The following is a 19,183-nucleotide window of genomic DNA, read 5'->3' as shown; positions in this document are numbered from 1 at the left end:
GTAGGCAAAGCTGTTAAGGCGACCGCTCGCGTAAGACGGAAAATCCGGATTCGGCTCCCGGCCCAGCACAAATTTTCACTGAAGTCATTGCCTTACACAGCTAATAGCTGCTCGCATTCGCTAATGTGAATGCATTTCACGTTATTCGGATGAATCAGTGGACAGCTGATATGAATTAAGGCCGTGTTCTCCTCTCAGTCCACACGCACTTAGCAAAATAGCTTAAAAAGAATGATTAACAGAGTTATGAGTTTGAAGTGTGTCTAGTTTCTTGGGAAAACGATTTCTTTAGAACCATATTTCATCCAAACCACTGAACTCATTTCGTTTTTCCCCTTCTCGTCAACACCCGTGAATTAGCTGGGGAAGAATATTTTCAAGTAAATTTGTTCGTTAACGAGATATTTCGAGAAACGTGCAACTTATCTTAAAGTCCACATTGTTTGAAATGATGTTATACTGACTCGTGACGTCATACGATCCGCATTCGAGTGCTTTAGTGGGAATTTCAAGTCAAACAAATACGTTTTTTAAAATATAAATGTATTGTATTCTTACAAAAATACACTCCTGGAAATGGAAAAAAGAACACATTGACACCGGTGTGTCAGACCCACCATACTTGCTCCGGACACTGCGAGAGGGCTGTACAAGCAATGATCACACGCACGGCACAGCGGACACACCAGGAACCGCGGTGTTGGCCGTCGAATGGCGCTAGCTGCGCAGCATTTGTGCACCGCCGCCGTCAGTGTCAGCCAGTTTGCCGTGGCATACGGAGCTCCATCGCAGTCTTTAACACTGGTAGCATGCCGCGACAGCGTGGACGTGAACCGTATGTGCAGTTGACGGACTTTGAGCGAGGGCGTATAGTGGGCATGCGGGAGGCCGGGTGGACGTACCGCCGAATTGCTAAACACGTGGGGCGTGAGGTCTCCACAGTACATCGATGTTGTCGCCAGTGGTCGGCGGAAGGTGCACGTGCCCGTCGACCTGCGACCGGACCGCAGCGACGCACGGATGCACGCCAAAACCGTAGGATCCTACGCAGTGCCGTAGGGGACCGCACCGCCACTTCCCAGCAAATTAGGGACACTGTTGCTCCTGGGGTATCGGCGAGGACCATTCGCAACCGTCTCCATGAAGCTGGGCTACGGTCCCGCACACCGTTAGGCCGTCTTCCGCTCACGCCCCAACATCGTGCAGCCCGCCTCCAGTGGTGTCGCGACAGGCGTGAATGGAGGGACGAATGGAGACGTGTCGCCTTCAGCGATTAGAGTCGCTTCTGCCTTGGTGCCAATGATGGTCGTATCCGTGTTTGGCGCCGTGCAGGTGAGCGCCACAATCAGGACTGCATACGACCGAGGCACACAGGGCCAACACCCGGCATCATGGTGTGGGGAGCGATCTCCTACACTGGCCGTACACCACTGGTGATCGTCGAGGGGACACTGAATAGTGCACGGTACATCCAAACCGTCATCGAACCCATCGTTCTACCATTCCTAGACCGGCAAGGGAACTTGCTGTTCCAACAGGACAATGCACGTCCGCATGTATCCCGTGCCACCCAACGTGCTCTAGAAGGTGTACGTCAACTACCCTGGCCAGCAAGATCTCCGGATCTGTCCCCCATTGAGCATGTTTGGGACTGGATGAAGCGTCGTCTCACGCGGTCTGCACGTCCAGCACGAACGCTGGTCCAACTGAGGCGCCAGGTGGAAATGGCATGGCAAGCCGTTCCACAGGACTACATCGAGCATCTCTACGATCGTCTCCATGGGAGAATAGCAGCCTGCATTGCTGCGAAAGGTGGATATACACTGTACTAGTGCCGACATTGTGCATGCTCTGTTGCCTGTGTCTATGTGCCTGTGGTTCTGTCAGTGTGATCATGTGATGTATCTGACCCCAGGAATGTGTCAATAAAGTTTCCCCTTCCTGGGACAATGAATTCACGGTGTTCTTATTTCAATTTCCAGGAGTGTATTTCTTGTTACTATAATTATACTACTAGCAGGAGAAAAAAATTAAATTTTATTAAACTTGCTATTGCAGTATTCTGAGCAGAATACTCAGAACTCTGTAGCGGCTCTACTTGTCGTCGCAGGTCAATGACAACGTTACAGCAACAAAGTAAAGTTGTTATTACAGAAAAGACTTTTTGTGTTTTTCCATGGAATCTGTTATCATATTATAATAAAATCTATGATGCGCAGTCCCTGACTGGGCTATTGGCCCGACTGCAGATGAAGTGCCGTTTTCCCTCACAAGGGCAGTTGGAAGGAGACGGTGGGGGGACCATCGACCTGGTGGTCTTTTACCCCTGGGGAAGACCTCTGGTATTCATTTGAAAGCAGGCTGAGTGGACCTCAGGCCTTCCTGCAAGAACTAGAACGGGGAAAAATCTCTACCACTACCCGGGATCTCCAGCACTGGAGTCTAGTGCTCTATTCACTATGGTGACGTCCGCCCCCGGTGGCTGACTGGTCAGCGCGACAGAATGTCAATCCTACGGGCTCGGGTTCGATTCCCGTCTGGGTCGGAGATTTTCTTCCCTCAGGAACTGGTTGTTGTGTTGTCCTAATCATCGTCATTTCATCCCCATCGACGCGCAAGTCGCCCAAGTGGCGTCAAATCGAAAGACTTGCACCCGGCGAACGGTCTACCCGACGGGAGGCCCTAGTCACACGACATTACATTTTTTACTATGATGACGACGTTTGATTTGTGGGGCGCTCAACTGCGCGATCAGCGGCCGCACAAAGTCCCAATTTTTTCACAGTCCCATTTTTTACACAGCCGGATCCAGTCGCTCTCACGAATGATGATGATGATGAAATGTTGAGGAAAACACAAACACCCAGTTCCCAGGCAGAGAACATTCACAACCCGCCCGGGAATCGAACCAGGGACCTGTGATCCAGAGGCAGCAACGCTAGCCACTACACCACGAGTTGCGGACGCTCTATCCTGTAGACCACCACAGCCACCATCTATACAGCGCAATACAATTAAAGGATCAGTTTTCGAAACCCCGCAGTTGTGTCCCACTGGGACACATTAAGTTTGAAATTTGGCACAAGGGTACCTACACCCTTCCTTCCCCTGTACTGGTGCAAAAAGCGTGGCTCCCTGAGATGTCACCCTTGGGCTCGGTGACACTGCAAACAGTAAGGTGTCGATATATGAGAAAAAAGGCCAAGGATCAGAAGTTCATGTGAGGTGTAAGGTGGGTTAACGATGTTACATTGGTACAAAATTTCACCACAATTCTGCCCAACGGCACCGTGGACGTGTCACATGGTGGACACGACCCCGCACCCCCTCTTACCCACATCACACCCCTTCGTTTGACGCCTTTGTGGCTCTGAGCACTATGGGACTTAACATCTATGGTCATCAGTCCCCTAGAACTTAGAACTACTTAAAGCTAACTAACCTAGAGACAGCACACAACACCCAGTCATCACGAGGCAGAGAAAATCCCTGACCCCGCCGGGAATAGAACCCGGGAACCCGGGCGTGGGAAGCGAGAACGCTACCGTACGACCACGAGCAGCGGACTGACGCCTTTGTGATGGAGGATGTAACGGTGACTAGCAGCGCTGAAATCACGCGTTTGTGTTATGTGGTCGAGACACATCGCCGCCCAGAATCGACACGAAAAGTCCTTGGGGGGGGGGAGGGGGGGGTGGCTGGCATAAAGGACGACGTTATCTCCAACATTTGACACTTATGACACCCTCCAGATGGGGATGGTTCGGTTCGGCCTTCTCTAAGGACATTTTGGGTATGCAGCTGTAATGAACGAGATCAAATGCCTTTGGAGAGCAGCGTGACTACAATTTTCACTCTGGTATACAGGGTGGAACAACTAGGGACATTTCAAAATTCAAAATCATTCAAGGAAATTTGAACGTGATCCGAAGCAGCAAACGGTACTTATCCTTTTTCAGCACTCCTCTTTTGCACCCTCGTGTGGCATAATTACAGAGGGGTGCACCGAGCGCAGTGGTTAGCACACTGGACTCGCATTCGGAAGTCCTGCGGTTCAAGCCCGCGTCCGGCCATCCAGATTTAGATTTTCCGTGATTTCCCTAAATCGCTTCAGTCAAATGCCGGGATGGTTCCTTTGAAAGGGCACGGTCGACATCCTTCCCCATCCTTCCCCAATCCGAGCCTGTGCTCCGTCTCTGATGACCTCGTTATCGACGGGACGTTAAACACTAATCTCCTCCTCCTTCTACAGTCCACAGCTCGTGGTATTGCGGTAGCGTTCTCGCTTCCCGCGCACGGGGTCCCGGGCTCGATTCCCGGCGGGGTCAGAAATTTTTCCTGTTTCGAGATGACTGGGGGTTGTTGTGTCGCCTCCATCATCATCAATCATCCCCATTACGGTCGGAGGAAGGCAATGGCAAACCACCTCCGCTAGGACCTTGCCTAGTTGGCGGTGCATGTATCCCATATCGTCCCCTACACTCCTCGGAGTACGGCATCTCATTATCATCATCATACTTCTACAGAGAGGTGCAACATTGATACTTGCGTGGATAAAACAGTAAAGGATTCTTCTAAGCTCCCAGTTCAGCAAAATCCTGGATGCCATCCACCTGCCTTTGTTGGACTCTTTAAAAAGTGTACCTGAACAGGGATAAACCTTTCGATACCCCTGTAATTCTGGATGGCCTACTAGCAGCTGCAAATCAGCCGACACTTAGTCTCACGTCACGGGTTCTATCTGTACAGGTGTTCAACAAAGGTGGGGAGGTGGCACCGAGGGCGTTGCCGACCTAGGTAACTTTTTATGGACACGTGTGTCAATGTCGCACTTCTCCGTGATCGCGCCACGGGAAGGTGCAAAAGAGGAGGGCCGAAAAAGCATACTAAGTGGCTAACCCAAGGAGAAGCACGGTGCTGGTTATGGGTTACCTATGTAACAGCTTCCAAGGGCACCAAGATTTTGATTTTCAATATTTAAAAATTTAAAATGCTGTCATAAACTACTCGTTAAATGCTACACTTTCCAGTCACATTAACGTGATCACCTATCAGAAGTCTGAATAACTACCTTTTTCAACTTGGGCCACTGAAAAACATACAGGAAAGGAGGCAGTCACCGGCCTTTGTGGCCGAGCGGCTCTTGGCGCTAAAGACCCGAACCGCGCAGCTGCTACGGTCGCAGGTTCGAATCCTTCCTAAGGCATGGATGTTTGTGATGTCCTTAGGTCAGTTAGGTTTAAGTAGTTCTAACTCTAGGGGACTGATGACCTCAGATGTTAAGTCCCATAGTGCTTAGAGCCATTTGATCCATTTTTTGAAGAGAGGGAGTGGGCTCTGGAAGGTACTGACAGTGATGTGGAGCCATGCCAATTCCAGCGCCTTGGTCAGATGTGCTAGATTTGTCAGCTGAGGATTCATGACAGGAACAGCCGGATCAAGGTGGTTCCACAGATTATCGACTGGGGTTATATCCGGGATATTTGGTCTCGAAGGGAGTATGGTAAACTCATCGTGGTGCTCTTCGAATCACGATTGTACATTGGGAGCTGTGTGACATGTTGCATTGTCCTGGTGATAGATACCATTCTGCTGAGGAAAAACAAACTGCTTGTAGAGGTGGATCAGTCCCGATGGACAAATACATACTTGTGTCGATCCATTGCGCCTTCCAGAACGACGAGATCACCCATGGGAAGCCACGAAAACATTCCCCACATCATAAAGCTCCGTCCTCCGGCGTGGACCCTTCCGATGTTTGATTCAGAGTGTTTGCTTTGAGACGTTTCATGCCGTAAACGCCAACGGACGTCTGCCTGATGGAGCATACAACGTGATTCAACGGGAAAAGTCAGATGTCGCCACTCAGAGGACATCTAGTTGCGCGATTAGTGTACAAATTCCACCTCTCATCGCCAATGACTATCCACTAGTTCCTCCGGCATGGACCCTATCGACAACTGCTCTTGGGTGTTTGCTTTTAGACGTTTCACACTGTACACACATAAAAAGTATGTTATCTGAAAAGGCCACCTGTCGCCAGTCAGAGGTCGTCCATTTCCGATATTAGTGCACAAATTCCGGCGTTCGTCCCTGCTGAACAGCAGTCAACAAGGGTGCTTGGACCAGGCGCCTGCTGCAGACGTCCATTCGCAGCAATGTTGACTGAACGATCATTGAGTGGTTACAGATGGTAGTATGTTGGTTCATCTGGGATTCTGGGTGGTCAGTTTGTAAGGTGGCAGAATAAATGGTCAGATTCGCACCTTACATGAGACCTTTACAAATCGCAATGAGAAGGTGAAGATGACACCTAACGTAAATCGACAGTTATGAGAACATTTGCCTATCAATATGTAATGCAAAAAGGGATGACAGTCAATGTACAGTAGTTAACACACCATTCCTATACAATGGATGTCTTTGAGCGGAAGGTAGAACAGGGAACACAAGTCGAGTCGCTTTTAGTTTTGAAAAGCCAGCTCCACAACGGTGTAGTGAAACCGCGCTGCAGGATTTACGCCAGCAACCACGTAAAGGGGTGGAGGAAGGAGGACAGCGACCCCGGGGCAGGTGATTCAAGCTGGAGGGTCGCCTGTGGCGAGGGCATCGGAAGAAGCTTTAGAAACTGAGTTTCGAAATTCCAATGGGATATGAACAAAAGCAAGTGACGCATTTTCGTCCAGTGAGTGTGATACATGGAAAGGTCAATGTACTTTAGGCGTCTAGAATGGGCACAAAATGTCCGATTGGCGGAAACTCACTAGGAAGGAGAAAACTACTGAAGTCTCGACGCAGTTTGATAGAAGTGACGTTGTGATTGGTAGAGGGTGTTTCTACAAAATGAGAGGAACACTCCCATTGGTCGAAAAAAGCTATGACGTGAAAAAGGTAACGTATGTGTAGGAACAATTTTGTAAAGAAAAATCCAATTAAATTGCAAGATGGCGAGAACTATGCCCCCTACATGAAGTCATTAAAGATCACCTAACTCACGTTGAGCGAACAGTAGGGCTGAACAAAATGACTGACAAGGCACAATGCATCTTGTAGAGGGTATAGTATGGACGTATTGGAATAATTAATATCGGGTGATGGTTTTAAAGTAATTCACACGACATGAAAACTTTGTGGAAACGCGTCGATTTACTGGAGGCTAGTTTATCCCAGGGAAGTATTCGAGTTGACCACCGTGGCTGGCGGGGGAGCGGCGAAGGGAAGCGACAATAGGCAACATAGGGCGGCTCAAGCTCTGAGAAAGTGGTAATGGGGCGCGGCCACCAGCTGCCTGAAGATGAGTGACAGTGAGTGGGTGGCTGACCCTATGCTGGTGTACCGGGAAGCAGACGGAGAACTTGTATGCCTGTTGATAAATGTCTGTCGTCCCATTTTCAGTGAAACATGCGAGAAAGCCGTGCAAAGCAACGGCGGAGTGGTCAACAGAGGTCAAAATATGCATGTTCGTGACTATAGCAACTTCACGCTGAGTTCACGGTCTGCAGAGTCTGAAATAAATCAGGTGAAGAGCGACAGAATGAAATACGCCGGCCTCCGATGGGAACGTAGGATCGAGCAATTTGAAGTACTCTCCTGGGAGTCAGAATTCCGGAAAAATTGGTGTTTTGTGCAGACTCTAACCTTCATGGGTGGCCTGGGAGGAGCTAAATAGCAGCGGTTGAGAGGAAGGGAAATTTTGTGGGAAATTGATCACTTCCCAGAGCAGGCATTGGTCGGTGCTGGGAAGCGACGCATAATTAACGCGACTTGCGCTGCAATTGGCGTAAGTGATTTTGCTTGAGGGGAAACTGAGGCGAAGAGTGGACTGGGAGAAGTCTCCGTAGAGGTTTTCCGTTCCCAGCTTGCCTAGAGTGCGGACGTGGCGTTCTTTACTCAGCTTGCCTGGGAAAGAGTGAGCATCTCTGTAGTTTAGGACCTAGCAAATGGAAAGATTGAGTTTGGAGATAGGAAGTTTTGGTTCAGCTATGTACTGATCAAGATAGCTAGGAGTGAATAGACGAGGGCAGCCTTGCAACGACACGAGGTCGGCCGACGTCTGCACAACAACGCCGCTCCGCCACGCTGTATTTGGTGATATCGCGCCCTCTCTGGCCACTGATTAATTTGTTGGATCACGTCGGCAAAGTTTCCACGAGGGTTTCATGGGCCGTGTATTGCAGAATTCTTCTCGTTACGCCGGCCCGAGTGGCCGTGCGGTTCTAGGCGCTACAGTCTGGAGCCGAGCGACTGCTACGGTCGCAGGTTCGAATCCTGCCTCGGGCATGGATGTGTGTGATGTCCTTGGGTTAGTTAGGTTTAATTAGTTCTAAGTTCTAGGCGACTGATGACCTCAGAAGTTAAGTCGCATAGTGCTCAGAGCCATTTGAACCATTTCTTCTCGTTCTTCGCATTACGCCTGGGTCAGTCGATAGGAATTACTTTTGAGTTATCGCGTTTTACTCCACGCAAACGCAATTTATTACCACTGCCTGTTAGGAGAGTCATGTAATGTGATGATTGAAGGTCGTGAGTTAAAAATAAATCTGTGCTAATCGACTGCATCTGTTTTCAATCAAGTAGTTGAAATCCCAAGTCACTTTCTTGATTAATTTTATGGTCAACATTTGCATCAGGTGTTCAATAGCTGAATATAACATCAATGTGCACCTCGTTTAATGAAAAGGGGATCAATTCTGAATCAATTACTGTCAACACTGCCACCACAGTTCAATCAAGAGTCACAGGGCCTTATTACTTTCTTTGTGTTATCCGACATTGCGGCAGTTTTGCACTCTGTGTTGATCTGTTAGTCAATTACATGGGGTGAACACACACCAAAACCAGATAAGTGACGGGTGGGGTGTTACAAAATATTCATATTATTGTGCTTAGGATTAATGTAAAGAAATTCCCAATTTGACTTTCATAATATTGTGCTTAAGATTAATGTTTTTCTCAGAGAGTTAATATTTTACATCATTGTGTATAAACTAATTTAACTTTTTCATGTTGGCAAGATGCTTTATCCATTGCGATGTTTTTATACTGGCGAGTTGAAAACTGTGTGAAAAGCTGTAATTTGGCGAGAAATATTGCAACGTTAAACCTGTCATGTAACCTCACACAGTTGTTATCAATTCAAGAATAAGCAAGCAACAATCAAACCCCCGCAACCTTACAAGTTGCTCAGCAGCTGTGTGTGTATTCACTCACCCATACTCACTGGCCCAACATCGCTCACCCCTGGCAGCTACGGCCTGCGGTGCGCCGCAGTTGTCTCAGTGGAGGTTTTGGATAGCACCGTCTTCCTATGGACAGTATAGTTCAACCACAGCGCTATGCCAACGGTCAACAAAATAAACCGTTTCGGAAATGCTTTAGGTCTTGGTCCGAAAGCCAGTAATCATGCCCTATTTGGACGTCACATAAATCGGTCAGTTTGAGCAATACGACAATGATTGCACTGCTGTCCCTGTTCCCACGACACTCTTTATATGTCCTCCGCTGCTACTGCTGCCAACTGCCATCGATGACTGGATATTACACGCTGATGTCGAACATAGGCTGTTGTCACATTAATGTGACTGGGCAGTGTATAATCTTATGCTGAAAGTTTAAGACAATAAGTCAAGTATTAAAATTAGAAAATGTGTTCGTCTTGGGAGAGCATAGCTCACAGCGTGCAAATTACCGCTGGCCGCGGTGGCCGAGCGGTTCTAGGCGCTTCAGTCCGGAACCGCGCTGCTGCTACGGTCACAGGTTCGAATTCTGCCCTGGGCATGGATGTGTTTGTTGTTCTTAGGTTAGTTAGTTTTAAGTAGTTCTAAGTTCTAGGGGACTGATGACCTCAGCTGTTAAGTAGCATAGTGTCTAAAGCCATTTGAACCATTTGCAAATTACCCAGGCTATATTCATCTAGGGTTTGAGAATGAGAGCACTTAGGGATTTCCAACAAGCACAATTTCATATCTTTACTAAATTTTTTCTTCCTCACACTATGCACAAAATGATGAAAGGAAAAGATTTTATCGCTTTCTGCATATTCGCTATTACTGTGAAAGATTGGCGTCAAACCTCCTTGCCTAAGTACGCCAGATGAAAGTTGATGTCGTCAAGCCCTGAATGAAAATTGCGCAACGGATAACTGGGGAGGAGAGCTTGAGAGAGCTACCTAGGGAGAGTGCCCTATTCTGTATGATACTGGGCAAGGGGCTGGAGGGCTCACCCGCTGAAGTATGGGTCCCTACATTCTATATCTTTAATTTTAAATGAATTCCTTCAACTGGACTCCTATGTGATTTTTAAGGTATGATAAAAATTGATGACAATTGATTACCTATTTATTTTAAACATTATCACTCGACTTTACAGCGATTGCAGCAATTGTTCCAGTTTACAGATATTACAATTTTACAACTTATAGCTCGGGTATATTATATACTAATCTGCATGCACATTTCTACGGGCAAGACGGAATTGCGTTGGCCAAATGTATACTACCAAAATCTCCCAATATTTTACATGGGGCATCCACTATGTGAGGAGGATAAGGGGCAAACTGGGGACCAGATACATTAACACAGCGGGCCAAATTTAGGAAATTAAACGAGAACATTCATTTCCTTACACAGTCCGAAGCTGGAAATAAAAGAATTAGTGCAAATATTCTAATACCTCTCTTCCACACGTGAACATCAAGACAAACGCACCGAGGGCACGTCTGCTCACTTACCCGTCTTCTGCAACACTCCCAGAATATCGCGGGCACCCAGAGGCTTTCCTGGGCCCCGGTGAAGGGGATGGTCGAACCAATTGGCCGTGACCAACCTCTCCACCCCAAATCTTGTGACACTGGAACGTCTTTGACTTTTACCTGCCAGTGCTGTCTCTCTGATCCCTTACCCAGGAGTAAGGTTGGCACTACTATACTACAGAACTATTTCCCAACTAAGATTTGTTTACGCTTTATGGAAAGGTGTGAAGAGGATTAGGAAAGTTCATGTGCAGATTCACATTCACGTACAAGAAATCCATCATAAATGACATATAAATACGTAATATGAAGCCTGACACATTTCTTTCCATCAGTCCACATGGGTTCTGTTGCACCCGCGGCCGGCCGCGTCGTGCAATAAAATTGTCGGCGGAACCGCTTCCGTCTGTATTTCCCGGTGCGAGCCAGCAGCGAAACCTGCTGCTTGTGGAGCGGAAACTACTATACCTTTTCAACAGTAGTAAAACTGCAACATGAGGTATGTCATTTTAATTTCTTACTTCTTTACCACTACCTCTATTCGCAACACATTTTGCAGACAATATACACGCTTATCACCGAATGTACCTATAAAAATATATCATTGCACGACACATACACTCCTGGAAATTGAAATAAGAACACCGTGAATTCATTGTCCCAGGAAGGGGAAACTTTATTGACACATTCCTGGGGTGAGATACATCACATGATCACACTGACAGAACCACAGGCACATAGACACAGGCAACAGAGCATGCACAATGTCGGCACTAGTACAGTGTATATCCACCTTTCGCAGCAATGCAGGCTGCTATTCTCCCATGGAGACGATCGTAGAGATGCTCGATGTAGTCCTGTGGAACGGCTTGCCATGCCATTTCCACCTGGCGCCTCAGTTGGACCAGCGTTCGTGCTGGACGTGCAGACCGCGTGAGACGGCGCTTCATCCAGTCCCAAACATGCTCAATGGGGGACAGATCCGGAGATCTTGCTGGCCAGGGTAGTTGACTTACACCTTCTAGAGCACGTTGGGTGGCACGGGATACATGCGGACGTGCATTGTCCTGTTGGAACAGCAAGTTCCCTTGCCGGTCTAGGAATGGTAGAACGATGGGTTCGATGACGGTTTGGATGTACCGTGCACTATTCAGTGTCCCCTCGACGATCACCTGTGGTGTACGGCCAGTGTAGGAGATCGCTCCCCACACCATGATGCCGGGTGTTGGCCCTGTGTGCCTCGGTCGTATGCAGTCCTGATTGTGGCGCTCACCTGCACGGCGCCAAACACGCATACGACCATCATTGGCACCAAGGCAGAAGCGACTCTCATCGCTGAAGACGACACGTCTCCATTCGTCCCTCCATTCACGCCTGTCGCGACACCACTGGAGGCGGGCTGCACGATGTTGGGGCGTGAGCGGAAGACGGCCTAGCGGTGTGCGGGACCGTAGCCCAGCTTCACGGAGACTGTTGCGAATGGTCCTCGCCGATACCCCAGGAGCAACAGTGTCCCTAATTTGCTGGGAAGTGGCGGTGCGGTCCCCTACGGCACTGCGTAGGATCCTACGGTCTTGGCGTGCATCCGTGCGTCGCTGCGGTCCGGTCCCAGGTCGACGGGCACGTGCACCTTCCGCCGACCACTGGCGACAACATCGATGTACTGTGGAGACCTCACGCCCCACGTGTTGAGCAATTTGGCGGTACGTCCACCCGGCCTCCCGCATGCCCACTATACGCCCTCGCTCAAAGTCCGTCAACTGCACATACGGTTCACGTCCACGCTGTCGCGGCATGCTACCAGTGTTAAAGACTGCGATGGAGCTCCGTATGCCACGGCAAACTGGCTGACACTGACGACGGCGGTGCACAAATGCTGCGCAGCTAGCGCCATTCGACGGCCAACACCGCGGTTCCTGGTGTGTCCACTGTGCCGTGCGTGTGATCATTGCTTGTACAGCCCTCTCGCAGTGTTCGGAGCAAGTATGGTGGGTCTGACACACCGGTGTCAATGTGTTCTTTTTTCCATTTCGAGGAGTGTAGTTCTAGAGTTCTGAGGTTTTATACGAGGGAGGTCAATTCGTTAAACGATCATGTCTGGGGATTTACTGGTGACTGAATATTCCAGACGGCTCGGACCAGTCGCAAAGTCGCTGGGATGCGCGCGCCTGTCACTGCCGACCGCACACGGAGGGCGATAACGGCGGTACGGTCGGCTGCGGCTCGCGCCTCAGCGGGCCCAAACAAGGGCGCGGGATCGATGCGGCGCGACGGCCGGTCGCAGCGCGACTGCCGCGGCGCGCTCCCCGCCTCGCGTCGCGTCACGTCACGGCGCGTCACGGCGCGGCGCGCGTGAGGGCGGCTTAGCGCGCACGCTTCTCTTCCGCAAACACGTGCGTCGGGCGCGCAACTTGCGACGCGCTCAGCGGCTTACCTCGCGAAGCGCCTTACGGCACTGCACGTCGCCGAGTGGGAATATTACCGGCAACTTCCCCCACTACGCGCTCATAATGTGTGTATGCTTCGGTGAATGCTGTCGCTTTGGGTTCCGTGATTCCTCACAGATCGTCTCTTGAAATTCTTGTCATCTTGACGTTAGCATTAAAACTTCTTTGCTCTCATTCGGTAAATTTCAACAGAACTGTACAAGGGTTCCCGGATTTTAGCGTCTTTTCTGTTTCTGGGTAATAAGAACTCAGATTTTTAACAGAACAACATCGAGAGATGTAAAGATACTTTCGGGAGTACCTCAAGGGAGTGGTGTAGTGCCGTTACTGTTTAAGACATAATGTCCAGTCACATTAATGTGACTACCTGTCAAAACCCTGAATAACTGTGTTTCTTGGAGCGGACCGCTACAAGACGTGCAGTAAGAGGTTCAGGAAGGTACTGTCGGGCATGTGGAGCCTTTCTGACTCCAGTGCTGTCACCAGCTGCGCTAAGTTCCTCGCTTGAGGATCCACGGCGCGTACAGCCCGATAGAGGTCATCCCACAGATTCTCGATTGGGTTTCAGTCTGGGGAGTTTGGTAGCGACGGAAGTTCGGTAAACTCATCCTAGTGCTTTCTGAACTACGCACGTACACTGTAAGCTGTGTGACACATTGGTTTGTCCTGCTAGTAGATTCCATCGTGACTAGGTAAAATGGAGTGTAAGGGTGGACAGCCCGCCCTGTTGGTCGTGCGGTCTAACGCACGGCTTTCCGGGCGGGAAGGAGCGCCTGGTCCCCGGCACGAATTTGTGTCGAGGTCCGGCGAACCGGCTAGTCGGTGGATGGTTTTTAGGCGGTTTTCCATGTGCCTCAGCGAATGCGGGCTGGTTCCCCTTATTCCGCCTCAGTTACACTATGTCGGCGATTGTTGCGCAAAGAAGGTCTCCACGTACGCGTACACGACCATTACTCTATCACGCAAAAATAGGGGTTACACTCGTCTGGCGTGAGACGTTCCCTGGGGGGTCCACCGGGGCCCGAACCGCACAATAACCCTGAGTTCGGTGTGGGGCGGCGGAGGGGTGAAGTGGACTGCGGTAGTCGTCTTGGGGTTGCAGACCACTGCGGCTGCGGCGGGGACGGAGCCTTTCCGTCGTTTCTAGGTCCTCGGTTAACATACAATACAATACAATACAAGGGTGGACATGGTACCCAAGGAGAGATGCATGCCGGCCGTTGCGGCCGAGCGGTTCTAGGCGCTTCAGTCCGGAACCGCGCTGCTGCTACGGTCGCAGGTTCGAATCCTGCCTCGGGCACGGATGTGTGTGATCTCCTTAGGTTAGTTAGGTTTAAACATCCGTCACTCGCGCGGATGACACTCGTCATGCTCATGACTTTCCCGCTCAAGTTTGTCTGACAGGGCAGAATTGAGATCGCGCCATTTTCAGTACTTTTCTGTTAACTCTCCAACAGTTAGCTCCAATCATTGTTGGCTTTCAGTTACGAAAGATAAATTGTCTGTGAAACATTATTATAGTCTGGAGGACACCAGTCATCCGCGCGAGCTCTGCTGCCACAATGTGAAACATAGTAAGTCTGTATTACTTTATTGCTTTCGTGGATTCAGTCGATCTTTCATGTGCGTAATTTTGGGCTTATTGAAAATGACTGCAGTTACCTTCCGTGTTACCTAGTATTCTCTTTATTTCTATATTGTGGAAGAAATGTCAAAAGCAAAAAAACCTCGGACAGATTTTAGTAGAGATCCTAATGTATGGTTGGAATGGTTGAATGAGCTGAGTGATGAAGATGCTCACAGGGATAGCGCTGACTCAGAGACTGAGGATTCTGTTCATGAAAGCGGTCATGATTCAGGAACAGAACAAGAAGTGCCAGAGAATGATGAATATGAGTCACAGGAAGAAGTAACTCAAGAGGTTGCATTTTTTTTTTAGGGAAAGATGGAATAACTAAACAGAGGAAAAATAAATATCCTACCATTTTTAGAAGCAGATCTCGTAATACTCTTACGCATTTGCCTGGACAAAAAATCAAGTTCGTATAGAAAAGACAGAAATAGAAATTCTGGATTTGGTTTCGGATGAAAACATAATAAGCATTATCGCAACATGCACTAATATATACATCGGTGAAGTTCATGGTAACTTCTCTAGGGAAAGGGATGCGATAGAGACCAGTGCTTTCATTGGTTTGTTATATCTGTGGATCTTTGAGATATCCTAGGAAGAGTATACCGAAATTGTGGGATAACTCAAAGGGAAACTGACTTGAATCATGTTATTTATGCGTAAGTAAAAATCGATTCAGGTTTCTGTTAGGATGTCTTAGGTTTGGTAATATCCGTGATAGGGGTGTTCGCAGAGAGAGTGACAAGTTGGGTCCTATCAAAGAGGTACTTGAACCTTTCACGAACAATTGCCAAAAATATTTTTCACCCAGTGAATATCTTACTGTTGACGAATGGCTTTTGGAATTTAGAGGAAACTGCCCATTCCATTCAGGCAATATATTCCTAGCAAAGCAGCAAAGTATGGGTTAAAAGTGTTTGTTTTGGTTGATGTAAAAACAGCTAACACTTTGAATTTAGAACCGTCCGTCGATAAGCAACCAGAGGGACCATGTAATGCCAGTAATTCAGCTGAAGATACTGTTCTTCGAATGGTCGAACTGTTTCAAACGTTAGAATATATTATACTGTGAACGAATATTAAATGTATTATATTTAGATTTAATAAAAAATCATAAAATCAGTCATAAAGGCCGTTAAAAGTATACAAATAGACCGCTTGCTTTGTGGATGACGCCTGTCATCCGCGCGCTTGACCTTGTCACGAATTTTTGCGCGAGTAACCGAGGGTTAAGTAGTTCAAAGTCTAGTGGACTGATGACCTAAGATGTTAAGTCCCATACTGCTTAGAGCCATTTGAACCATTTTGATAGATGCATACTTGTGTTCATCCATTGTGCCTTGCAGAATGATGAGATTACCCAGGAAACGGCACAAAATATTTCCCCAGACCATAGCGCTCCGTTCTCCGGCCTAGGATCTTTCGACGATCCATCGACCATCTGTCCGATGGACCATAAAACGTGATTCATTTGCAAAGGTCTGCTGTCGCTACTCAGCGGACGACCAGTTGCGGCACTTACGTGCAAATTACAGCATTCGTCGTCGATCAACAGCAGTGAGCAAAGGTATAAGGCGCCGAGACCCTTACGCCGCAACATTCGCTGAACAGTCGTCGAGAAGACACTGTTGGTAGCGCCTCGACTCAACCGCACTGTCAGTTGCTCAACAGTTGCACGTGTCTTCACCCACAGACATCTCCACATCCGTCGCTCAACCGTGTAAACTATGGCACGTGGTGCACTACAGTTGTTTAGCACCTGTTTTGGATAGCGTCATTTTGCCGTGCATTGTATACTTTAACCACGGCGGTACGCCAACAGTTAACAGGTTTAGGCGTTTCGGAAATACTTCTACCCTTGGCCCGAAAGCCGCGGTCATGACTTTTTGGACGTCAAATAAATCGCTCCGGTAGGGCATCCGATAATGGCTCCACTGATTTCCACCTCTCCGCGACACACATTATATAGTCTCCGCTGCTAGTGTTGTCACCGGCTGACTGTGACGTTGACGTGAAACATAGGTGGTGGTCGCATTAATGTGACTGTACCGTGTATATTAGAAATGTAGCGAAATGCTGGAAAGCTGCATGGTATCGATAGTTGGTGCAGCGTTTGGCGGTTGACCCGGAACGTAAATAAAGTAACGTGTTACGAGTAGTATGCTAATTGATCAATTACTCTTCGATTACGCTACTGGGAAAAAGTCACTGGAAGCTTTTTCTCGTTGAATACACCGGTACTCGTCTGATCGTCGAAGTGGTGGTGGCGTAAAGTTCTTGATCAGCAGACTTTGCACCAGAGTCTTGGATTAAATTCCAAACCTCACCGCAGTGTCTCGTGTAGTTAGGGAATGGGACATTGTTGGTGGTGATCTGTCCGTCGGGCGGGGAGGTTAAGCTCGGCGCCCCCCTCCCCGCCCCCTTGATGCTATTCGAAAGGAGTTGGCTACGTGCGGGCATCGGGTTTCACCCCGGGTTTCTCATTATCCTTCAACCAAAATACCACAACACACTGCACACACGCCTATTACAGGTACCTGCACTTACACAGCTCCCATACTTCGCGACGAATAGGTGCCATTGTGCTCAACGACAGAAAAGCCTTTCCAATTAAGCGTCTGAACCTGCACTTCGGGCATTCCTAAGCAAGAATGTCATATGACTTTGGTTACTTTACTGGAAAGAGCAACAGCGATAAAATATGTAGTAATAACTGTCGGGAGTGACCTGAAACGGTCACATTAAAGTAGTTGTATTAAAAGCAGTTGACAGGACCCGTTGTGATAATCTTAAGGAAACGTTGTTCATCCGCCAAAGAAGTGGCTCACAAACCGTCTGTTCGATCACTTCGTGACTGTTGTTCATCAGTCTCGATCTCTTTTGATGTAGGAAGAATGAAGAGCTGCGTGTTTCGTGTTTCGTACTGGGATAGTTCAGGTGGTTCGAGAGCGTTACGGAGAGTCAAATTAAATCCACTGGCGCAGTGGATCACGGAGAGGTTTTCTGTTGAAATTCCGAGAGAGCACATTTCACGAAGAGTCGGGAAATATGTTACTTTCTACCGAAATGAAAAATCATCGAAATTAGATTTCATAAGGAGTCTTACCGACAGCCGATCTTCGCACTTAGCGGAAGTATCCTACGCCACACGCCGCAAGATGGACTGTAAAGTATAGATAAGTAATATAACACTGAATCTCGGTGTAAAGGTGCGTTTACGCTGCGATTTGTATCGGCACATGTATGAGATACATGTATATGCGACTTTGCGACATGTATCGCGACTTGTATGAGTTGAAAGTATCAACTTCATACACGTATGAGCGTGCGTTTACACTGATTGATTTGTATCACTGTGCGATGGCTTCCGACGACGATTTGGAAGATTTCACATTTTTATGTGCTGGTACACTTGCTCTTTTGGAAGATGATAGGAAGAAAAGGCAGAGGAAGCGTAGATGGTGGCAGAGAGAGTTTCTTCGCAAACGCTCTACTCACGGAGTTTACGCAATGCTCGTTCAGGAATAAACGCTAGAGGATGGCGCAAATTTTAGAAATTATGTTAGGATGAGTATGGAGGATTTCCGCGGTTTGTTATCTCGTGTTGCTCCTCTTGTGTCCAAAACCAACACAAACTTTCGGGAAGCGATTCCACCAGAGGATCAGTTGGCAGTAACACTCCGTTTTTTGGCCACTGGGGATTCCTTTTCGACGTTAATGTATATGCATAGAATATCAAAAAGTGCCATATGCAACATTATTCTTCGTGTTTGCGAGGCCATTGTGCAAGTTTTATCCCAAGTAGTGAAGGTAAAAGTTTTATATAAATCAAAGTATATAATACATTACATAATTTTTTCATGCATCTGGCACGTATATCAGTTTTTTGCTATTATTCCGGCGGCCTCGCGTGATAATGTTGACAACGGATGCTAATGCCGACAATCGTGTGTGAGACGTTGGCATTAGCAATCGCGCGACAATGCAAATGTTTTATCATGAAATCTTCGTTTTACGAGGGCAATTACTTTTAACGAGCGGACGAGGGTACATACAAGTAACTGTCAACCAGGAACAGCAGTACAAATTTTCTATTGCGCCGTTGATGTTGCCAACATAACCACGTGAGGCTGCTGGAATACGAACTACAATTTTAACGGCACATACATTTTGCAGCATAAATTTCTCAAATTTTGCTGAAATGGGTTAGCTTTTAGTTCTTTGGAACGACTGACATGCTTCACTCAGTAATACAATATCACAATTTCTGAGAATACTTTCTGCACAGTAAAGGTATCCAACAACATTAATTTGTATTTAGTTTTATTAAGTAGTACTTGACAGCGCATGACA

The sequence above is a fragment of the Schistocerca nitens genome, chromosome 4 (genome assembly GCF_023898315.1).
Source record: "Schistocerca nitens isolate TAMUIC-IGC-003100 chromosome 4, iqSchNite1.1, whole genome shotgun sequence".
In the NCBI taxonomy this organism is placed as follows: Eukaryota; Metazoa; Arthropoda; class Insecta; order Orthoptera; family Acrididae; genus Schistocerca; species Schistocerca nitens.
Note: the sequence above shows the minus strand (reverse complement) of the source record.